Consider the following 26,518-nt stretch of genomic DNA (forward strand, 5'->3'; position numbering starts at 1 on the left):
CATTGCTAAATTCGGGACGGCTAGCGCAGATGGCTCACGTGTAGCTTTGCACAAAATTCAAAACAAACAAATGTAAGTGAACCAACTACAGAATACATTTAAAACACATACAGATCCAGATATAAATGCTTATTTTTACAACAAAGTCACAAATTATACACTAAACAACAAAGAACAGTTTGAAACAATTTTCCCAAGTATATCTCAGACAAATACAAGACACATCACAAATTACAAAGACACGATCCTAACGAAAGAAATATTCATACATGAACTTCTTGAAGCAATAAAAAGCAAATCTCCGTGTGAAGATGAGATACAAGCCATCTTCCTAGAAAAGGGCACTCCAAAATTGTTTGACCACCTAAAAGCACTTTTTAACTTATCACTATCTTCAGAATACATACCAGTTTCTTGGAAGCATGCTAATATATTAATGTTCCATAAGGAATAAAAGCCAGCAAATAAACCTAATAGCTACCGACCAATCAGCCTGACCAGCTGTGTAGGCAAAATTCTTGAGTTAATAATCAGTAACAGACTCTTCACATTCTTGTAGATAACATGAAAGTTACCAGAAGAACAAAACGGATTCAGAAAATTTAGACAAACAACTGAAGAGATAGTCGACAGCTTTAACAAAACCAGTGAACTGTCTCCTGCTTTCTTGACAACGAGAAAGTATTTGACACTGTATGGTACAATGGTCTACGGTTCCATATGAATGAAATGGGACTACCGCGTGGAATTATTCGCTGTAATCTAACTTTTTTGAAACTAGAAAATGTAGAATAAATGTAGAGGGAACCTTTTCTGAGTATTTTACTCCAGAAGCTGGCGTCCCTCAGGAAGGGGTGATTAGCCCTATACCCTTCATCATGTATGTAAACAATTTGCTATTGAAGGGTCCTAATCATATATTCTCCTCACAGGTCGCTGATGATGTGGGCGTCTGGAAAAGAGCCGCAACACCAACAATAGCAGCCACAAACATACAACCACAACTAAACAGAATAAGTGACTACTGCAAAAAATACAGAATAAAAATAAATACAGCAAAAACACAACTTGTGTGTCTTTACAAAGTTGACAAAATACAAAAAACTACAGCCTGAAATATATATGAATGGAACACTACTTCCGCCTACCACATCGGCAAAATTTCTAGGACTAACCTATGATTCAAAATTAACATGGATTAACCATGTAAATGAAATTAAAAATAAAGTCTGGCGAAGAACCAACTATGCTAGGAGTCTCATTCGCAAGAATAGTGAAGCATCAACAGACAACATACCAAAATTTACAAAACATATATTAGACCATTAATCGACTATGCAGCTCCAGCATGGATAAATGTAAGTGACAAAACAATTAAAACGAAGTTACAGAAAATCAAAAACACACGCCTCAAAACAGCATAGAGTTTCCAAAGCAATATTATCCAAACTCATACACAAATATTCAAACATACCAGATAGACTCTTACATTGTACAATAAAGTATTTTGATAAAGATTGGATGAAAATGAATTATTAAGCGGACTGGAGAGGTACCTCATACACGATGAAGATAGTCCTAAACACTTCTATCCGATCAGCATATATTTTAAACACAAAAATAAATAAATGAAAAAATAACAAAATAATGAGATAATATATATATATATATATATATATATATAAAGGGCCACCATCAAACTAGACTTCCTACTAATAGGGCAAAATAATATCTATATATGTACACCAGTACATGGACATAGATCTTAAAGGGTCGGAGTAAATTCAGCCCACTCTGACCATAAAGCAGTAACTAACACCAACCAACACTGCATGACCATATAAGTAACGAAAGGAGGAAGAGGTCAAAGAGCACCTGACCCTCCAGAGTACATATGATATCCAAAACCCAAGCGCGAGAGAGACCAACACGCAGTGCTGTATTTATTCTCGAATTTTGCCTTTTTCATTGACACGTATAACATTAACTTCTGACAGATGATGATATCTACCTAGATCAAATTTAAAGATTTGTTTCTTTGTTTTTGAATTTCGCACAAACCTACATGAGGGCTATCTGCGCTAGCCGTCCCTAATTTAGCAGTGTTAGACTAGACGGAAAAGCAGTTAGTCATCACCATCCACCACCAACTCTTGGGCTACTCTTTTACCAACGAATAGTGGGTTTTACCGTAAATTATAACGCCCCCAAGGTTGAAAGGACGAACATGTTTTGTGCGACGGGGATTCGAAACCGCAACCATCAAATTACGAGTCTAACGCCTTAACCCACCTGGCCATGTCGGGCCCAAAATTAAAGATATACTCAGTAATAGATATTAACTACTTAATAACATAAGCTGTTCAAGGCGTCGAGTTTAATACCTTCACATGTAACTTTTGTGCGTGTTGGCATTGCGGTTAATTCAGCACCTAGTGCTATAAAAATAAATGCCTATAAAAATAATTTCATCTTTACTAGAATTTAATGTCTGCTTGCAGTAAAATATAAACGTTTTATGTAACGAAGGTAATAAAATTTTCCTAATTTCTGTGTTGCAAAGAAACTAAATCATTGTTAATATTATTAATGTTGTAACCACGTGTTTCTATAATACTTAGATGCAACAAAGATACAAGCAAAATAATGTATTACAATAATTTACGGATTAAACGCCAAAAGCTGACAAAGTACAGACACTAGAAGGTGGAAAATTTGTGGTAACACCACAGAACTACAATTCAATTTGGAAACAGATTTGATTTGAATTCAAAATATACAAATTTAAAAGGAGGTGGAAAAAAATCTAAAGATTATGTCTGTGTTTGTTTTTCTTACAGCAAAGCCACATCGGGCTATCTGCTTAGCCCACAGAAGGCTAAGGTTTACGCGATTTTTATTACAAAATATTGTTGTTTGACAATAATACTTGTTAGATAATCACAATTATTGTTGTGAAAAATCTTTAAACAACTCGCCTGGCAGGTATAATATATAATTTAAGCGCAAACAAAAAAGGGCTACGTCAGAAATTATAGTTTTTTATATTTTAGGCAAAAGTCCTCGGTCTGATAAAAATCTATCAAAGTCCCATATACAAGAGTCGTTTAGTTCAACAGTAAAAGCTTGGCTTAAATTATAGTGAATAAAATCATTAAACGCGTAATTTTCGCTTACTGTTAAAGTGTTATTATTGTAACAGTTACAAAACATCAAAGATATGACATTACATGATTTATGGTGTCATGAGTGATTAATCTTTAAAGCTATCCAAGTGTTATGTGGTTATTCGTGGTTGGACTTCAGGTTGTATCTACAAAAATACTGAATACAAGCTAACGGGGTCATAACTTCATTAAACATGTCACTGGTTAGATTTCATTTGGAATATTGTGTTCAGTTTTTGGTTTGAATTTCGCGCAAAGAAGTACGAGGGCTACCTGTGTTAACCGTATCTAATTTAGCAGTGTAAGACAAAATCAACATCACTCACCGTCAACTCTTGGGCTGCTCTTTTTCCAATGAATAGTGGGATTAAGCGCTACATTATAAAGCCCCATGGCTGAAAGAGCGAGCATATTGGGTGTGACCGAGATTCAAACCTGCGCCTCTCCGCTTACGAGTCGAGTGCCTTAACCACCCGACCTATTGATTACTACGGTACCTGGGATAGAGGGGCTTGTCATATCAGGAGAGGCTGAAATCTAAAAGTTTGATTGACCTTTGGATGTTGTAGTGGCAGTAAATATAAATGAGTTCAAAAGAAAGCTTCATTAGTATATGAATGATAAGAGTTGGTTTTAAATCTTTTTACTTATGTTAATTTTTGTAGGGGATGGAACAGCCGAGGTGGACCAACAGGTTACATGTTTTCCCAAAACGTTGTGTTAATAGACGTGTCATGTGTCAAATTACAAAATCTCTATTGTAAGAAAAGTAATAAATTGTTCAAAAAGAAATATTATAATCATGTTATTAAAAATTATTAGTCGCTAGATTTATAATTAAAGAATCACACAGTAAGTTGATTTAGGCTGACTGTATTAGTTATACTCATACTGACCAAATTTATGCTAGTCCTAGTTTGTGGAACTATAACGTCAATATATATTTAAAAGCGGCTGGTGTGGGTAGAGAAGGCATCACGGATTATAATGTCGTTACACTACTCATGGCGCTCGAGAAACGAGCCTCTGGTGACACTTTCTGGAACAACGACGCTACACTGAACAATGAGCGCGCCATTTGGTGACAAATTTTGGAAATATGTCGTCATTGTTTTGAATTAAGCACAAAGCTACCCAATGGTCTATCTGTGCTCTGCCCACCAAGTATATCAAAACCTGGTTTTTAGCGTTGTAAGTTTGCAGACATGCAGCTGAACCACTGGAGCGCAATATGTCGTTATTATCTTTGATGACAACATTCCTTTCCCGCTTCAGACCAACATATATATAGCGACATCTAACGGCCTGGTGCACAAGACCTGGGATAACTATTTACGCTTATTGATTTTTTGTAACTAATATACAAAGTTGCATGTTGTATAGTAAAAACAATTTGTTATCCTTCAAAATACCTGACATGTAACATTTAAAATATTGTGTACCTGATTACGTTTTACCTTTTTTTTTTTATTTACAAATGTATCAGAGTTTAAATACCTTATAGTTTTACCAGCAACATTTCTATATTATTGTACACGTACAATTTGAAATTTATGCAGTAAGTTGGGTATAAAATGTATGCTTTCTCTATAACAAACTTTTTCAGGATAATGACGAAATTTACATATCTAGAAAATCTCTTTCCTATAATCTATTCAGTCTTCACTGTTTTCGTATATTTCCACAGTTGCTTCTATTTAAATTACTGTCAGTCATTAAAGTGTGCTGCAAAATTTTATTCAGTACAAATCCTATCCTTATGGTTATAACGTGCATATGTTTGCTATGAATGAAACTTAAATATTCAGGTCTCTAACATAACAAAGGCCTACGACAATTCCAAGAGTCGTTCAGTCGTTTTTCAGGTATAACGGTCAAGTCGATAATACAGTTCGTTTTCGTCCCGTTACCTTTAATATCAGAAAGAATAGAAACAGAATTAAATACAAGAACATAAAATGTGGAACAATAATGTGTCAGAGAGGAAATGGTGTAAACGGTACAACGATATAAATGTATTCTAGTGAACCAGGTATCTGAAGACAAGTAGTGTTCATCATGATTGTTCAGTTTGATGATAAAAAGAAAACTGTTTAGTTTCAAATCACCAACAGGTAGCGGATCAACAATGATCGACGTACATTTTTTATTTATTTTCAATTGTATTTACGATGGAAAATGGTAGGATGGTGAAGCATATTTTTTGTTTTTTATTACTAAGTCGTTTACTTCTCTTATGTGTTTCTGTTTAATATTAATTCCATCAACCTTTAAACTTTGTTCACCTCCTTCCATCATCCAAGTGAGCACACTCAATGTTTTATTATCTCATCCGGGTTACGAACTGTACAGTAGACACTAAAATGATGTCATAGAATGGACGCTTAACACTGCAATTTGTACTGTTGTGAAATTAGTAAAACGTGTGACTGTCATGAATCACGAAAAGAATTAAGCATTCTATAGACGAGAACACGACGTGAAATGTGACCTAAAAATAAAATAAAAATATTTGTTACTCCATAACTTGGATTAATTTACTCTTGAAACAGAAAATTTTCGTAGACTTGTTTCAGTGTTTAAAAGTAGGTTTACTATATTTTAGATTTGTTTTCGAATTTCGTGCAAAGCTATACGAGGGCTATTTGCGCTAGTCATCCCTAATTTAACAGTGTAAGATTAGGGGAAAGGCAGCCAGTCATCACCATGTATCGGGCTACTCTTTTACCAACGAATAGTGGGATTAACCGTAACATTATAACGCTCCTACGACTGAAAGAGCGAGCATGTTTGATGTGACGGGGATTCGAACTTGGGATCCTCACATTTAAAGTCGAACGCCCTAACCACCTGGGCATGCCGGGCCTATTCTTTAGGTCCACTATCTTTCACACGTTAATATATTTTTAAATCCAGGTTTTATTTAAATATAATTCAACACTTTCTTAACATTGTTTCACCCTAAAAGTAAAACGGTGCTTTTATTAACATCACATTAAATATTGATATGAATAATTTTAAAATACAGGATTTTTAGAATAACACAAGAGTTTCTAATTGCACATACCTAAATAAGCATGTCTACTTGTGTTCGGTCTAACAGGAGTTAAACCTTTATTTAATAAGTACGGCCTGTATTTATTAGATAAGTAAACACTAACTTTTGTAAGTTTTTTGCTTTCGTTTACTAAGGACAAAGTTCACCGTACGTAATACTATCAACGGGTTAAACTTAAATTATATTACCACCTTACGTTAGACATTTAAAAAAAAAAAATTAATATATCGGACAAAATGTATACTAAATTATATTTACACTCGCCTTTTGCTTACATCAGTTATTATAAAATTATAAAATACAACATATACTGAAACTTATCATATGTTTTATTGGTCCTTTGTTTTCTCCAAAACTAGTGCAACATAAATAGGTTACTTACAAGTGAGACATTAAAATTAACAACCTACAAAATTCCCCAAATAAAGAACAATTACAAAAACGAACTTGCAACATAAATACAAAGAATACAACAGTAACTGGATGTGAGAGACCCAAAGTACCACTGTAACATCCTCACAAATTTACATTATGTTTACGTAATTCACTCAGCAAATTCAAAATGGTCTCAAAGACTACAAGAATTGTAAAACATTAAATCCATTTGTGTCAATTAGATAATCCGTTGTTAATGAATACTGTTCTAAAGATAAATTATTTTTGCATAGCAGTGACAATATTTTAAATTCTGTGAGAATTTTGAAGGTGGAAGTAAAACGTGGCTTCATTTCCCTATTCTAAGTATATGGATTTACATTCAAACTTGATTTATTCCAACTTTCATAAAGTACAAATTAATGATAAAGCAATCTTTTCAAAATCTTAATTAATGTACAGGTACATACAAGAATTATATTAACAGAATCAACTTGGTTACAAATTTTCATCAGTACAAGTGACCCTTACTGAAAATATAATTTAATATCATAATATCACCATAAATAATTCTAATTCAGAAATTTTATTATAGCAGTTGTTTCACTAGTCTGAATATTTATATGCAATTCCATTAATGTCCAAGAAAAGTCAGTTTTATCAAACCAAAATAATGAATAATGCTTCTAGAAGCACAACGTATTTGTCAATCAGTCAAACATTCGATTAAAGATGTTCAAAATGTTGATCTGTGTTGTAAACCACTACAGTTATCAAAACAACAGCAAAAGTTTAATATGAAAAGTATGAAACATCCCACTTATTATTCTTTGTATGATTGTTATTAACCTACAACTGACAAGAGTTCTTTGTTTTCTGACTGGATTCTCCCACCCCACCCTAACAAAAATCTAGCTGCAGGTTGCCACTGTCCTGGTAAATTAAGAAATACCATAAAAGTATACACATTTTGGTTAATTGTTTATTATGTGATTATTTGAAATATCTTAAGGAAGGAATTCGAGCTGTGTTTTCAAATCACCAGACATAATATTTGAAGAATGTTAATCACCTCTGTTTGGATGCAAATATAAAATACATTCCTTTTTCTATGAGTCTGTCAGATGTTTCTAAGTGAAAGTTAATACAACCTTATATCATTTACTATAATTGAATCACAAATAAAGAAATATTACTATTCACACTTAAAAATAATTTATTTTACACCTTATACTGCATATTACTGTATTTTTTTGTCATACTACACATGACATAATTAGTGTAACACACTGTGACATGAACAGAAAAAATTATTTTTTTACATTTAAGAACACTTTGGAATAGTTCTATGCACATAACTTGCTTTATTCAGAGGTTTGTTATTACTATGGTACTGCATTATTCTTAACACAAATCCTTTATGCATTGGAAAATAAATAATTAAAAAGGTGGATGAAATAAGTTAAGTGTATGTAAATGCATCATAAAGATTAAACCTGTTAAAGGAGACAGTAAACAAATATTCAATGGATCAATATTTGATTGAATTTATTTGAATACAAGAATGTATATGATAATAATAAAGTACTATGTACTGGAAAATATAATATACTGAACTTGTATCGACCAGATACTGGAATGTGTATAATATGGAATTCACCTGTTAACTTTGTGAGGTTCACATGTATCTCTTAATTATCAATCACTTAAACCTATGCAATAAGAAATGGCTTGAGAAAATATATAAATCATTTATAACTTACATGTATGAAAGAATATTATTGTATGCTTAAACAATGTAACATGTAATTAGATATTAATTTACAAACAGCTTAAAATTGTCAACAAACACCTTTTTGTGACAGTTGCAATAAAAGATATGATCTACGTGTATACCACCTTTAATAAACCAATAATAGCAATAATAAAAGTTATTTGACTAAGTCTTAAACTATAAATTTTAAGAAAAATACATTTCCTCATTACCATACATTTCTTACATTTACTAGGACCCAATGAATAACTAAACCTTAACATCATATTAAAGACATTTCAATTTTATTTAAATGTGTACTCATGTTGAATTACCTTTATGTATTACTATTTTAAAATATTGGAATGATATTCAATAGGCTTAAACTGCTACTTGTAAACAGATGTGCAAAAAATGTTAGGCATAAATATCATTACACAACAAGCAATGCTTAAGATGAATACATGTCAAAACTGTTATATAACAAACAACCTTTTTGGGTCACATTTTAAAGTTTTTTCTCAATTAAAAATAACAAACTTTTTTATTTACACCTAGTAATACAGCAGGACTTTTAAGTGTGATGTAATAAGTGGTAACTAAGATTTATTAATCTATTAGAGTACTTTGTTTTAAACAAGGCACCATTTCTTATTATTACACAAAATGACTTTAAAATTACTTGTCAACCAGTATGTACAAAGTACACTTAGATTTGTTTCTTCCTGCCCAAAAAAGGATAAAATGAAACACTGTAATTGTCTGGAATTGTTGAATACTTTGTGAAATGTACAGACAATGGACATGTAATACTAACAATTAATACAAAGTTATTAATGTTGGTTCACTGAATAAAGCAATTGTTAACCTTCTGTTTACATGTTGATACCAGAGATATAAATGTAGTTCATCTTGGTGCTACAGATGTTTCAGTTTGTGCAACTGTCATTCCAACAGTTACTGTAAACAGATAACCTTCATTTATACTAATTATTTCATCATTATGTTTAAAACTGACAACTGTGAATAACTTCTGAATTCTTATATATATATTGGAAACATGCAGCATTTGAAGATCTGTTCATGCAGGTACAGCTTAACATTCACTTTTGAAATGGCAGTAGAACAAGTATGAATAATGTTAATACCAAACTTTATTTTACAAGTATGATATTCTATATTTATCAGACTATCATTAACATTTCAAAATGTGACGTACTATAATAAATACAAATGTACATTTACCATGTGTTACTGTTGAGCAGCTCCTAGCATAATTGAAGTGATTAATTGTTTTATGGTGTGAAGTATAAAAACCTCAGAGCTTTGGCTCTAAGTGAAACCAAGAGTGCAAAAAAGTTAACCTTTTTAAAGTTCATGAAATAATTTATATTGGTAGATTAACTTAAACACCAACCATCAATATAAATGGGTGATTTTGCTTGTTACATTCTATTTTAAACCTACACATCATCACCATCAATTAATTTGGAACAATTATAATGATCATAAGTGATAACTGCAACAGTTTTAACAAGACTCAATGTTAGACAAATGTGACATCTTTAATAAGCATGAACCAAAGTCATGACAGTAAAACCAACTACAGTAGTTTCACAACTACAAGTTTACTTTCTTCCAGAGCTCTGAATTTGTATTTGTACAATGATGAATGTGGCACATAGAATATTATATAACATTTTAGTTTATACCTGACAACATGTTCATATTTGATTGTTTCTGCACTAAATGAACAGTGCACATTTCAGCTCTGACTTGTAAAAATTAATATTTCCAAGAGAAGGTGTAACAAATACAACAGTAGAGAACTTGTATTACTGTAACAATTGAAATATTCACATACTTGTATTTAAAGAAAAAAATACTATACACTGTATTAATTTTAAAATGCCAAAAATTATTCTTAGTTCAATATCACAGTTATGAAAACATCTTGTCAAACAACAGGGAATAAAAACCACAAGGAACACAGTTTTAACTCTGCTGGTGTAGTAATAATGGAAACCTTCATCTGTTAAATAAACAGTCCAAGTAACATATGTTACTGTGTTTTGGTAAGATGTTTTATGAAGTTCCATAAACAAGTAAAAGAAAAGAAAAACACAGGTAAGTAATCCATAACATGAAAATCTTCAAACCTGCTATCTAAATATGCTCTGAAATAATAAAAATATGGACTTCGTAACTCAATAGTACTACCTCAGATCCAAGGAAATAATAAATAGAATAAATTACAAAATTTTCATCATATAAATGTTATTATTCTACAAGGTGTTGAGAAAGTCACTTTGCACTTATATATTTATTAACAGACATGTTTCAATATAAAATACAGGAGGTAAATATGAATTACACTTATAAACAATGTTAAAAGTGACCCCGTTAGCATCAATACAGGCCTGGATCCTTCTTATTTTGTTTCTAAACACCACTCTCAGTTGCTGGCTTGAAATTGACTGAATGAATGCTGTTATTGCTGCTTTCAAAACTGCACAGTGGCTTTCCGAACACCCATATATTGGATTTGGTTAACTTACTGTCTTGTGTAGAAAAAAGATATTTTAAACTACTATATATAAATAAAATACAGCCTTTTATGAGGGATTTTATATTTAAGTTTTAACAACTATCATCCAAGTAGTTCTAAACTTAAATTTTCCATTATTTTTTTTCCTTCTACTCATTACTACCAATCACTTAAACTGGTATCAAATTGTTTTGTTTCTTTTTCTTGGAAATTAAGTTTGAAAGGTGCATGAAGAGGTTCTGTTAACTTGAAAGACAAACACACTGAGAAGTCGGGTCGTCTCACAGGTGATTACTTGTTGTAATATGTTCTCAATATATAACATCAGCCGGCTCGTTTTTTAAAGACTGTTAACTTTAAATATATTTTTAATCATCTAAATTATAAAGCATTAATGGCCAGTTTTTATGTAATTTCCCTCTTCACAGAAGTGTCAATGTAATGAATTTGCAACACTTATAAAATTCACTGCCACCAAAACTAACTTTGTATTCAATAACGAAAACTATCTACAAATAAATGGCCTAAGTATGGGGAATCTCGTGTCACCTGTTCTAGCAAACATTTTTATGACAGAGATTGAATCTAAAGTGATCAATTCAACCTTACACCCACCACTATACTGGTACAGGGATGTTGATGATACAATTACTGGATTCACATCTACAGATCACACACTTAGTATTTTCAGTCATGTTAACTCCATACACTTCAACATTAAGTTTACCTGTGAACAGAAAAAAATTAATCAAATAGCATTTATTAACCTCAATATGACTTGAACTGATACACAATTCCAAATAGAAATCCATAGAAAAAATCACAATACTGGAGTGTACATTCCCTGGGACACAGCACATGAAACAAAAAAACTCAAATTAAGAAACCAAATAAACACAGCCACAAAACTATGCTCACTCACCAAAATTAATGATGAAATTAACAGAATAAGACAACACTTCACAAAACATCAACAAATTTCCTCCAAAAACATTGAAAACATTATACATGCACATATACACCAACAACAAACAAAATCAATAAATCCCATGTTACAACAAACTAGGAAATCTTACACTGCTGCATACCATATATTACCGAAATCAGTGAAAAAATAACTAACATTTGGAAAAAACTTGCAACAACACAATATTCCAAGTAAACACCAAAACCAGGTACAATACTAAAGTCCATACTGTGTGAAAACTATACTGATAAACACAACATCAACATAATTTATAAAATACAACAATTGCCACGAGTTTTATATTGGAGAAACAAGAAGAAAAAGGGAAACTAGATTCAAAGAACAAAAAACACCCTCACACGTTTTTGAACACTACAATTTGTTTGTTTGTTTGGGAATTTCGCACAAAGCTACTCGAGGGCTATCTGTGCTAGCCGTCCCTAATTTAGCAGTGTAAGACTAGAGGGAAGGCAGCTAGTCATCCCCACCCACCGCCAACTCTTGGGCTACTCTTTACCAACGAATAGTGGGATTGACAGAAACATTATACACCCCCACGGCTGGGAGGGCGAGCATGTTTAGCGCGACGCGGGCGCGAACCCGCGACCCTCGGATTGAACACTACAAGCCAAATAAATACAATATAACCATATAAAACTCCTAGATCCTAAGTAGGGAAACAAATATAAACAAACGCAAAATCAAAAAAGCCATACTTACAATACAACAAATAAAACCAAAATTTAACAAAAACAAAGGAACATCTTTATACCTATACAAATTAATAACCTAACATCTGACTGCAATCCCGTACTAATTTCAGTGATGTCGAGAAAACCATTAGAGAAGAGTTTTACACAACGTTCGCTCTTTTATGTAAAATATTTTCTAAACCCAAACGAGCCGTTTTTGCATATATATTTCCCGTACCAATTTATACTCGTCTTTTAGACGTGTCCAGGATAGGTCACTTACAAACTCTCTTTGTTAACCTAAAGATGGCCTAGGAAGGTCGAAACGTTCTTCTCTGCTTATCAATAAAAGTGTTAATACTCATAGCAGCCATTTTGAGATACATTTTTATTTGAAGTGGGTTTCTCGTCATCAAGAATTACCCGCGATAGATTAATTACAGTTCAAAATACAGGCAATAACATAGACTGTTTAATATAGCTCAATACACATGTCAACCAGTAGATGGCGGGACATTGTTTAAAAATGTTTGAGATATAGAAATGGTAAAACATCGTAAAATGAAGAATACCTTCATCACCCTTTTCTTCATTCCAACACGTAACGTCTATAAACATCCACTCTTACATCTCAACAGTTACAGAATACAACTTGGTTGCTAGTTTTTCAGCATACAAAACTATTATAACGCCCCCACAAATGAAAGGCCGATCACGGTTGGTGTAACGGGATTTCGAAACCTTGACCATCAGATTACGAGTCAAGTGCCTTAACAATCTGGACATTCCGGGCCACGCGTGGTGAAATTACTTTTTCCTTTGTATGTTAGTCTCACATGGCCAGTTGGTTAGGGCACTGGACTCTCAATCTGAGGGTCGCAAGTTCGAATTCCCGTCGCACCAAATATGTTCTCCTTTTCAGCCATGGAGGCGTTATAATGTTACTGTCAATCCCACTATTCTTTGGTAAAAGAGTAGCCCATGACTAGCTGGCTTCCCTCTTGTCTTACAGTACTAAATGATGGATGATTAACACAGATAAACTTCGTGTAGCTTTGCGCGAAATTCAAAAACAAACAAACACAAAATAAATTGATTAAAATGTGGGCCAGGTGGGTTAAGGCGTGCGACTCGTAATCTGAGGGTCGCTGGTTCGCAACCTCGTCGCACCAAACATGCTCGCCTTTTCGGCCGTGGGAACGTTATAATGTGACGGTCAATCTCACTATTCGTTGGTAAAAGTGTAGCCCAAGAGTTGGCGGTGGGTAGTGATGACTAGCTGCCTTCCCTCTAGTCTTACACTGCTAAATTAGGGACGGCTAGCGCAGATAGCCCTCAAGTTAGCTTTGCGCGAAATTAAAAATAAAAGATTAAAATGTGTCAAGACTTGTAACTATGATAATTTCTTTAGTGTACTTTAATAAGGAATATATTTAATACCATTTTCACTCTTCAGTTGCTTGAAGTATGCGACTGTTGAACGAGAGGTATGATTAAGAGATTTGTCCTAGCGACCTCATACGATGTTGCTGTAGTTTTGGATTGTTTGTTGAACTGAGATACATGAACATCTTTTACAAATACCATTCCTACAAGTAACAACGTTTCGGAAGTATCAAATTACCTTGGAGTCGCTAATAAATGTCAAAATGTATCCTTGATAGATCCAGTTCCATAGTGACTTTATTTTAGCTGTTGTTGTCAAATTCTGACTTAAGTATATAAGTTTGTTTTGATATGTGGAAGTTTGCTGTAGTCAGGTGAATTTTCAGTTAACATATTGGATAAGTTATTGATAACATAGGTTCCATAGCTTTTCGCTAAAACAACGACGATAACAACAACTTAAATATGGATTAAATCAGTCACAACAAATAATATTCTCAGGACTTATCACATTGGAATATCAGGTTCTTATGTTCCAGGTTTCGATATTTAAGATTTGTAGACCTGGGAGGTTCAGTTTTGAAAGACCTCTTCTGTCTTTCGTCCTACATTAACATCTATTCAATAGTTATTTAGTAAGCACAAGAGGGACAGATGTAATTATATTAATATTGTTGTGTTAAATAACCTTTTAATTATGACCCAGCATGGCGAAGTGCGCTAAGGCGTTTGACTCGTAATTCGAGGGTCGCGGGTTCGAATCCCGGTTGCACCAAACATTCTTGCCCTTTCAGCCGTGGTGGCGTTATAATGTAACGGTCAGTCCCACTATTCGTTGGTAAAAGTGTAGCCCAAGAGTTGGCGGTGGGTAGTGATGACTAACTGCCTTTCCTCTAGTCGTATACTGCTAAATTAGGGACGGCTAACGCAGACAGCCCTCGAGTAAGTTTGCGCGAAATAAAAAAACAACAACAAACCCTCTCGATTTGTTTGAAATCCACATTACTTTTCACAAATTTTAAATTTACATAGAAAGATTTTGTTTGTTTTTGAATTTCGCATAAAGCTACTCGAGGGCTATCTGTGCTAGCCGTTCCTAATTTAGCAGTGTAAGACTAGAGAGAAGGCAGCTAGTCATCACCGCCAACTCTTGGGCTACTCTTTTAACAACGAATAGTGGGATTGACTGTAACATTATAACGCCCCCACGGCTGGGAGGGCGAGCATGTTTGGCTCGACGCGGGCCCGAACCCGCGACCCTCGAATTACGAGTCGCACGCCTTAACGCGCTTGGCCATGTCGGACCTACATAGAAAGAGAGAGAATTGTAGATTTAGGCAAGGTAGAAGCCATCTCTGACTAAGACAATTTTATTTTTCAAATAGAGTGGTTGGTCATTATACTATACTATATTATTTTTAATCAGTATTCCATCCATGTTTTGGACAAGGGATGATCAGATTTACTGTAGACCTCTTATTCTTCTCTGGAATCGTTATTTTGTTTGCATTGTAACTGAATTCCAGATAATAACCTTTTATTGTTGTATTACTCACAGTATGCTAAATTTTGTCCAATGTCTGCATATTTAATTAACATGCCATTTTCGTGCTACGTCCACTTTATTCTGGTGTGTTTGCTGTTTCTAATTATCGATATTTAGGTTCTTTGGGTGGACCTGGGAGGGTCAGGTACAATCGTGACCTCTTTTTTCCACATTTATGGTGTTATTAATGATTTCATGTTTTGGACAATTGTTATATGTATAACGCAACACAAAAGAGGATATTGCTTTCACAAATGTTCATCATTTACACTGGAACAAATTCGCTCCATAAATAGTTCATAAATTTCAATGTTTTCATATGTTGATGTATTTTAACTATATTTACATACACTACCTGGCCAAAAGTATGTGGACACCCGACCATCACACCCATATGTGCTTGTTGAACACCTCATTCCGAAACCATGGAGATTAATACAGAGTTGGTCCCCCCTTTGCTGCTATAACAGCCTCCACTTTTCTGGGAAGGCATTTTACTAAATTTTCGAACATGACTGCGGGGATTAACTCCCATTCAGACATAAGAATATTAGTGAGGTCAGGCACAGGTGTCAGGTGAGAAGGCTTGGCTCTCAGTTGGCGTTCCAATTTATCCCAAAGGTGTTCGATGGGTTGAGGTCAGTGCTCTGCGCTGACCACTCAAGTTCTTCCCCATCAACCTCGGCAAACCATGTCTTTATAGACATCGTATTTTGCCCAGGAGCATTATCATGCTGAAAGAAAAAAGGGCTTTCCCCAAACTGTTGCCACAAAGTTGGTAGCACACAATTCTTTAGAATGTCACTGTATGCTGTAGGATTAATATTTCTCGTCACTGCAAGTAAAGATCTTATCCCAAATCGTGAAAAACAGCCCCAGACCATTATTCCTCCTTCACAAAACTTTACAGTTGGAACTATGCATTCAGGCAGGTAGCATTCTCCTAGCATCCACCAAACCCAGATTCGTCCGTCAGACTACCAGATAGTGAAGCGTGATTCATCACTCCAGAGAACGCGTTTCCGCTGCTCCAGAGCCCAATGGCGGTGTGCTTTACACCACTCCAACCGACGCTCGGTATTGTGCATGGTGATCTTAAGCTTCTATACGGCTGCTTGGCCATGGAAACCTATTTAATGAAGCTCCCGACGAACAGTTCTTGTGCTGACGCTGCTTCCAGAAAAAAAAGGAACTCGGTACTGATTGTTCCAACTGTGGACAGACGATTTTTACATGCTTTAGTAGTCGGTGGTCCCGTTCTGTGAGCTTGTGTGATCTACCGCTTCGTGGTTAAGTTGATGTTACTCTAGACGTTTCCATTTTACAATAACAGCACTTACAGTTGATGGGGCAGCTCTAGCAGGGCAGAAATTTGACCTACTGACTTGTTGGAAAGGTGGCATCCTATGACAGTGCCACGTTGAAAGTCACACAGCTCTTTAGTAAGACCCACTCAACTGCCAGTATTTGTCTAAGGAGATTGCATGACTGTATGCTTTATTTCATGCACCTGTTAGCAGTGGGTGTGACTGAAATAGCCGAACCCACTGATTAAAAGGGATGTCCACAAACTTTTGGTCATGTAGTGTATATACCGTTTTAATACACTGTATGATAAAACAACAAAATCATGAATTATCAGGGTCTATCAATAGATAGTATATTACTAAACTTATAGTGCGTATTTAAAGTGTACTTAGGTTCATTTCCATCATGTCTGATACAGCGGTTTAATGCGCGTAACATTTCGTTTTTCTTAAAGTACATGAATTATTTGCTTAGAAAAAGTGGTTGTATATTATGTGAATTTAGTTTGTTGAGTGTAACTTTATATGTGTTAATAAGTATTGCATTTTTTTGTTTAATTTTATTTTTCTTGGATGCAACATTAATTCACTCTGGAGAAGCGTATTCTATGATTGGTCATATGTCAGTTCGTGTTGTTCCTGTATTATATCCTATAGCTATAGTTTGTTTCATTCTTCGGCAGATGTTTTTGAAATATCATTTGTATATTGTTGACAGGTTAATTTTGTGACGTAGGTTAGTTTTTCTATTTTTTTTTTTTATTTTCACGTAAAATTACGCGAAGGCTATTCCCTAATTTAGCAACGTAAGATTGGAGGGAAGGCAACTGGACATAACCATCCACCTGGCCATGTCGGGTCAGTCGTAGGTAAAATCAAAAAATTTTGCTGATGTAACTATTAAGAAGTTTTCCGCTAAAATAAAAGTTGGAGTTGATTTTAATTAGTTCTGTTAGTACTAATATTTGCGTTAATGGTATATTAACTCGTGGAAGTTCCATCTCTAACCTTATACCTCAGTGTCAGATTGTATTGAGAGCCTTTTCTAAATGGAGAAGACAAACGACCGTACATCTGTTTTGTTAAAATTATCTATTACGGTTTCAGTCAAATTAACTAAATGATCTGTTGTTTGCCGGAATTTTCTTAAAGAGTTTTCTACTTTCAGTAATTTAGAATTGTGTTCTAGATGCAGATTTAGTTTTTGACTTATTATCCTAAATGTTTTACTCAGTGGCTGGTCAGGCCGCAGTAAAAGTAACAATAGTTATACCAACTTTATGAAACTTAAGTTATAAACGTTAACTAATTTATTTTATCAATTTTGTCAACGTGAGTTTTCATGAAAACGTCTGTAGTTTTACAGGTTTAAAACTGAAGGTCATTGAAAGAATTGGAAAAAAAAAAAAACAGTTGTAAGACTGTTTGATCATATATAAGGGTTTAGTCAATATTTAGAATCAACATAATCATGCATGTGTGTTATGAGGTTTCTTACAAGATTTTATACTAATATTTATACTAAACCTTACATCATTGGTTTCCAAACTTTTGGATAATTCAAATTTCCGAGAGAAACAGCGATACTGGCATCTGTTGGGCTTCGCGCGAACTACTAGCTCGAGGTAGTTCACAGTTCTAACATTAGATCGCACTACATTCCTTTCGATGACGTTCTCGAATGTTTGAGATGTGTGTTTGTTCACTAGAACTTTCGGTTACGCCAGTAACTTCTGGAACTTTCTTGTTTATTAGATTTTGTACATAAATACCTTTTGACTCTCCGGGTCGTCAGTAAACGAAATAAGTAAAGGGTGTTGCGATTAAATGGTCTTGTGAAGTTCAGTGACATATTTTGTTGATTTTTGTCCTTGTGCATGAAAATGTAATGATTTTTGAACATTAATAAGAAGTGTGGAAGTGAAGAAAAGGATGGCGGATCACATACCAGTGGCAAAGTTGTGAAATATCGGAAATATGACGAAAGTTATATAATTTTGGTTGTACTTCAGTAGATGTCAATCATGAAGTGTGTCCACAGTATGTATTATGTCTGACAGTTTTGACTCCAGAATGCATGCTTATAGTTAAACTAAAACACCACTTAGAGACCAATCTTCTTAACATGGACAGTAAATTCCGTGATTATTCTACCAGAAAGTTAAAAGAATTGAAAGAACAAAAAGGTGCATTTTGAAAACAAGCATCAATACCAAGCAATGCTTTACTAACATCCTACAAGGTCGTACATAGCATCGCGAAATGTAAAAAGCCCCATACCATTGCACAAGAACTGATTTTACTGGTTGCAGTGGATATGGTGAACATTATGGTTAGTGAATCTACGGGAAGACTGCTTTGAAAGGTGCATTTACCCAACAATACTCTCAGTCTCAGAATTCAACACGTAGCCAAAGACCTCAATGATCAGCTAACTGAAAAATAAAAGGGAAGGAATTCCAGTTACACTCAGATGAGGCGACAGGTAGTAATAGGGATGCTCATCTGATAAGATTGTGGAAACTTTCTCTTTTTCTAAAAGTATCACTGAAAGTATAAAGACCGAAGACTTGTTTGAGATCCTTGACACTTATGTGTGAAAACAACTTAGACTGCACTAAGTGCACTGGCATCTGTATATTCGGATGTTATGGAAAATTACAGACACTTATACAAATCAAAGCTTTTGATGCATCGTGAACCCACTGCATAATCAACAGGAAAGCCCGTTGGTTAAAGCACATGAGTCCTCCACTGAATCAAGTCCTGGAAAGTGTGTTGAAAGTGGTGAACTTTATAAATACTCAGCCAAAGAGGGCGAGTGTTTTTTAAAAACTGCGTGAGGATATGGGAACTGAGCACACATTTTTGTTGTACTTCAGTAACTCGCGATGGCTCTCCCGTGGGAATGTACTTTCCCATGTGTTCAAATTACGAGTAACTCTACTCTTATCTCGAAGAAGAAGAACACGAATGTGCTAAAAACTTCTTTGATACTAATTTTTTTGTGAAACATAGCATACCTGTGTGATCTCTTCGAAAAACTGAAGACGTTGAATCTCTCCCTGCAGGGAAGCAACACGGACATCCTGAAACCCGCAGAGAAGGTTTTAGCCTTCAGAAAAAAGTTACAACTGTGAAGAAGAAAACTGAATGAAGATGGTGGCAAAGCCTGTTTCCCCCTGTTGCAGCAGTTTGTTACATCCAATGAAGTTGATTTGACCAACGAACTAAAATCTCTGTTTGAGGAGCACCTAACACAGCTCAGTGACTGGCTTGAAAATTATTTTCCAGAAGATATGGAGAAGTGTGCGTAGATCCAAGACCAATTCATGTGGCTAAGGCGCAATCTGAATTTACCTCTGCAGAAGAAGAAAATATTATCGAGCTGTCTTGTGACAATACTTTAAAAACAAAATTTGGCAGCATGGAACTAATTGAGTTTTGATATATCAGTAAAACATGAATATCCGCTGCTAGGTGCTAAAGCTCATCGAATCCCAATTCCATTTGCGACGTCATATCCGTGCGAAGATGGGTTTTCGGTGGTTGCTGTGATAAAAAGAAAGTCCCGCGCGATAACCAATGTGGAACAGGAAATGAGAGTAGTGGTGTCCAATCTTATTCCAAGCTGTGCAGTGCCAAACAGGAGCACACATCTCACTAGTAATTATGATGATCTAAAAATGTAATAAAAACATTGTTTTTACTTTCAACTTATGTGTATTATTCTGTCAAACGGTTACCAAGTTGTTAGGACATAAATACCTATTAAGTTGTTTGGACTTAACTACTTAAGAAATGAAACTGTTAGGTTTTTCATTTTGCCTGGGATCGCCGTGAAAAATTTGCTGAGGCACTAAGAGCGCCGTGAACCGAGAAAGTGTAGGATACGCTGCCATAGACTATTTACATTTAGTCCATTGCACGGTCAATCCCACTATTCGTTGGTAAAAAAGTAGCCCAAGAGTTAGCGGTGGGCGGTGATGACTAACTGCCTTCCCTCTAGTCTTACAGTGTTAAATTAGGGACGGCTAGCGCAGAATGCCTTCGCGTAGCTTTGCGCGAAATTCAAAACAAATAAGCAACAGCTTAAAAAAATTCAATTAATGGAAAAAGGATTAATGTAATATTGTCATTTCCTCATAAAAAATCTTGGTTACAACATTTAATTCTGTTCCTAAAATACGCTGAATAATTTCTGTGTTTGTAATTCATTTACGACTTACTAGTTTTATATGCGGTCTTAACATGGCTCAGTACTTACCGTTGCAAATTCCTAATCAAAAGATTCATGGCTCACATAATACTGTCGTAAGTTCATGCTCCAAAGTTTGGAGTCGTGAGGGTGTTATAAAAGTTGGCGGTGGCCACTGTTGCCTATCGACCTTCTTCTGAGCCTATGAGTTCAAAATTATGGACGGCTAGCACAAATATTCTCTGTGTAGCTTGGTGTCAAATTGTGAAACAAACAAACATAGCCTTTTTACGTAAAATTAAATGGATGTCATGTCCAGAACACAAGAACATATCAGTAAGGAACTTCCTCTTTTAAACATTTCTTATCCCCGTTTCACCAAACATGCTCGCCCTTTCAGCAGTGAGGGCGTTCTAATTTGATGGTCAATCCAACTGTTCATTGGTAAAAAGAGTAGCCCAAAAGATGGCGAAGGGTAGTGATGACTAGCTGCCTAACCTCTAATATTTCACTGCTACATTAGGAACGGTTAACGCAGCTAGCCCTGATGTAGATTTGCGCGAAACTCAAACCAAACCAAAACGAAACCTAAACATCTTAAATGATGAATTTGGGAATTTAAATCTTTAATCGACTAGAAACATTTCAAGATTTCTAAATCATCAACAAATATCTATAAGTTCGTTTGTTTCTTTGTCTTAGGCAAAAAGTTTCACGATGGACTATTTGCGCTGCGCCAAGCACAGGGATCAAACCATTTAATTTTAGCGTTATGGGCTTTTAAGGTTATTACTGCTAAGCCACCAGGAGGTATACCTGATAGAAAGTATAACGCTTACCTCGATAAATAAATTATAGTAGTTTATAATAAATGAGAAGCGGGGGACTTTAAATAAGCATTTAATGTTATCTTTATGGAGACGTGATTTGTATATTGAAATTGAAAACCATTTGTGACTTTTCGTAACTACCAAATGTTAAAAATAGAAACTTAGGTCAGTTATTTGTTTGTTTTTTAATTTCGCGCAAAGCTACACGAAGGTATTCTGCGCTAGCCGTCCCTAATTTAACAGTGTAAGACTAGAGGGAAGGCAGTTAGTCATCACCACCCACCGCTAACTCTTGGGCTACTCTTTTACCAACGAATAGTGGGATTGACCGTCACATTATAACTCCCCACGGCTGAAAGGGCGAGCATGTTTGGCGCGACGGGGATGCAAACCCGCGACCCTCAGATTACTAGTCGCACGCCTTAACACGCTTGACCATGCCGGGCCTAAATCAGAAGGAAACACCCTTTTAACGAATCGTTGGTCCTGCATGGGCATGCTCGTTCTATGACAAATATCTCATTCCTTAGCATAATGTATAGTAACAGGGTAAGCAAACCATCTGGTTTTGAAATGTTTTCGTTACTTATTTTAATCCATGTAAAATCTACTTAAACTGAAATGATTATTATTACCTCTGGTGACCTCTACTTTAGAAGTTTATTGTGTTTATTCCCGTGGTGGGAAGAGTACAGATAATTCTTTGTGTAGCTTTGTGCTTAAATCCAAAACAAACAAATTTCTATCGTGTCTTACCATTTTCATGTCTTTTTGCTGGTTTTTTTGTTTTTTTTGTGGAATACTCTTTTATTACGCGATGTGCAACTTTCAACTTCGCGAAATTTTTATCTTGTTTGCATGTAGATTTGCAGTAGGGGTCACAATTTTCCCGTTTCTTCCCCATCTCGCGAAGAAGTGTGAAGACGATGTTTATTACAATGTGGGTGATATTTGACCGGAGTGATATAGATGTGGGACGTTGTGGGCTTAAGCACCCACATCTCGCTCTCCTAATTTTTAATCTAATTGTGTCTATTTCTTATGCGAGATTAGCGAATTAGAGATTAAGACTGATAGACAGTGTATCCCCACCGCAATGTTTTCAGTCACCTCCAAATGTTAGAAATAAAAACTTAGGTTAGTTATTTGTTTGGTTTTAAATTTCGCGCAAAGCTATACGAGGGCTATCTGCGTTGTAGCTTATGATCTATTTTTAAAAATGCAGAGTATTTGTTTAATTTTAATGTGTTTTGTTTTCGCTTTAAAAAATATATAGATGACACTTACAGTGGCACAGGAATATGTTTGCGGACTTACAACACTAGAAACCTAGTTTTGATATCCTTGATGGTCAGAGCACAGAGAGTTTATCGTGTAGCTTTGTGCTTAACTTAAACAAAACAAAGATAGGTAGATGGATAGAAAACGTAGTTTATTAAATAAGCAAACATGAAACTCATCAAATACAACAGTATTTCGATGTTAATTTACGCATCACGGAACTTAAAAATACACCCTGTGCAGAATGATCAGTCGTATCATTCGCGTATTAAAATAAAACCAATGGAAGTTAATTACGTTAAGTAGTCTGAATTTTGTAGGAAATTAGTTACAAGTCTCACAAAAATTATACTTTTAACTGGACTTTCAAGTACGTATTAAAAAAACTGAAGCGTCAGTTTAATAAAAGCTATCTCCTCGATAGCATGTGAAATCTTTAACATTCGCGTGTGTTCGGAGAGAAACTACCATAGAGAAATTTCAACTGGAAGAGTTTACGAAGTTGAATGACAACGAGTTTACGTCAGGATAACAATGGTAAGGGGGTAAAAGCAAATAGTATGTTGTGAAAGGAAAAGAATATCTAAATCGTCTGCCATCATACAATGATAAGTATATCTCTAGGACTCATTATTATTTCATTATGGACTAACTGAATATAACGTAACCTTGTAACAGATCTACTTTCACGAAGACATCTTCCAAACCTTTTGATATTGACGACTCGTGGGAAGTGGCTTTGGCCATATTACATTATCCTTATAACTGATTTAATGTGCCTGATGGTACAGAATGGATTCATTCTTTGTAGGCCGGTAGTTAGCTATTGTAATCAATTATTAAACCAAGTCATTATAGCGAACCTGAAGGTTTAATTATAATATCAAACCAAGTAGAAAATATCACTTTGTAAACTCGACAAGCCCTCGGGTACTCACCTAAAAATTGTTTTTTGACCGTGATGAGATTGCTTAGTTTTATGTTACATGTACTCAACTTGATGGCAAGAAGGATGAGATCAAAGATTGATAAGCAGACACACACGTCACTCAGACAGTCATTATAATTGGCCGCTTACATTCGGTCAAATTTTTGTAGAACAAATTCTTTTTCAATAGAGAATACTTAATTACGTCTAGTTGAAGGAGAAAAGATGCCCTTCTATTATCTCCAACAATGAATCGGGATCAAATATTGTTCTCCTTCATGTTTCTATGCTAGAAAGATCAAAATCAACTCATCCGCCATTCTGGCGCGTGTTAAAAATGTTAGAAATGAATGGTTGAACATCCTTTGAAATCTACAGCGTGAAAGATATTTTAAATTCTACTGGAAAACGTACAAAACTTTATCAGTAATGCGTTTCTGAGTAAAATAACCACATACCTCGATATATAATGTGTTGATAACAATGCATTTAATGGATTTTTTGGGCGAAGAATCTGTTCAATTTCAAACATTAGAAAATTAATTTCGACCTGATTTTAATGTTAATCTATATGCGTGAAGTTTAATTAATGGAAGAGGAAAACAGTTTCAAACTCAAGGATTTGATACCGATTATTATGAATACTCGAAAAATTATATATTATTTGCTTTTGACCTAACGTTGATTTAACTACAGGAGATTCTCATTTTAAACTTAGTAAGACAAGGAAACTTATGAACCGAGTTTCATTTTTTCACAGAGCATTACCCAACGCAGTATTCTCTACTGTGCAGAATTTCATTTTTTTAATTAGATAATCCATAAATATTTAAATCGATATCACAAAATACTATGAACACTGCAGAAATTTATTCGATACAAGATTTATGTACAAGACAGGCTAAACAAACCTGTACGTTTAATTTTGACCCGGGTCATCAATCGAATAGTTGTTGGATCTCTATCAATTATGATTCAGATGATAAAGGACTACTTCCCCATAACCTTAGTATAAGAAGGTTCATCGTAAAGAAATATTGAACTTGGAATTAGACGATCCCGTATTACCGTACTGTATAATAGGTAAAAAGAAAAAATTACAACTGTAATTTTGTATCAATAAAAAAATAACTTTCTTGATAGATCAACATATGAAACTCTCTTCAATTCGGTGCAACCACTTTAAACACAGTATGTCGGAATTTAGTTAGAGGTTGTAAATTTAAATCTGAAATTCATGTAAGATTGGACGGTTATAAAAAGTTCACCATATCGATGTCAACAGCACCGAAACTTGCCGATAATTTAAAGAACGTTTTTTTAACAGTTCTTTAAAGAACAAGGCTTACAGAAGTTACAACAGTTAAGACTATTTCTTAAAACTTATCAAATCTCTAGAATCGCAGACAAAAACCTAAGGACAACTTATAACGATTAATATCTAGGTTCAAAATCTCTTTGGAGTTCGATACAGAAACCTCTTTCTGAAATTGCTATTCAAACTAACCTAAACCAAACTTTTCAAATTTCACTTACCTTTCTTACAAATATACTTACATTTGCAGATTGGTTAATCACTCTTCCTTCCAGGTAATAGAACGTTATCAGACTTATGATTAAGTTGTATAGTAAGGAGTGAAACAGTGTAATTACGCTTTTAAAAATATGTGACGTGGAGTATGTTTGTAGCGTTCTTAAATTTCATAATGAAATAATAGTGACGTCATCATATGACTGCGTTGTCCCTTTGTGTCTGAATAAATGCAATCGTGATCAAAACAAAGTTTGTCTTGATGTGATCATAAGTTTAGAAACTTTGATATATGCGACGTTCTACTTGACATAACATGATATTCATATTCAGACTAGTTTAAGAACACCCTCTGGTGGTTCACGAGTGAACCACATAATAAAACATCTGTATGTACCAGCTCATCGTCCTGTACAATTTGGAGAAATTTGCCCTTAACAACAAAATTTGGAATTATTCGCACATAGTGCCATATTTAGGAGCTATTCATCCTTGTGACACTTTATAACTAACTTCCCTACGGCGCACCTCTGTAGGACGATGATGTTATGTTATCTTTCCATCCTCAATGGATACTCCCCATGTAGGCAGCACTCTTTGATATTGATTGCCCTTCCCTTCATGCCTTCAGGCGCCTTTATGGTTTAGGATAAGTAAGATGGGTTGTTACAATAACAACAACTTTCCCCGTCGTTATTTTTTTTAAAAATCTAAACATAATGTTTTTCCTTAGCTCTGTGTACTTTGTCTTTACTCAGGTAAATAAAATTCACTAACGGATATGATATATAAATTTTTGTACATTAACTTACAGCTAGTTGAAAGTGATCTGTTCTCATTTCTAGATTTATCTAAACTGAGATGAATTACAATTTCCACGTTTTTACGATGATTTACCAAAACATCAATTTTTGTTTCAAAAGTCTCCCCAGTGGCACAACAGCATGTCTG

The 26,518-nt window shown here is 34.7% G+C and overlaps 1 long non-coding RNA gene across 1 annotated transcript; it reads right to left on the reverse strand.

The window, feature by feature from the left end:
* Window positions 1-8,954: 8,954 nt before the first annotated feature.
* Window positions 8,955-13,224, reverse strand: LOC143247262 (uncharacterized). The gene is made up of 3 exons (XR_013026452.1): window positions 13,133-13,224; window positions 11,517-11,628; window positions 8,955-10,530 (listed from the first exon to the last, which is right to left on the reverse strand). It is a non-coding gene; the product is annotated as an uncharacterized LOC143247262 (long non-coding RNA).
* Between the last annotated feature and the right edge of the window lie 13,294 nt (window positions 13,225-26,518).

Source organism: Tachypleus tridentatus, chromosome 3 (genome assembly GCF_004210375.1).
Source record: "Tachypleus tridentatus isolate NWPU-2018 chromosome 3, ASM421037v1, whole genome shotgun sequence".
In the NCBI taxonomy this organism is placed as follows: Eukaryota; Metazoa; Arthropoda; class Merostomata; order Xiphosura; family Limulidae; genus Tachypleus; species Tachypleus tridentatus.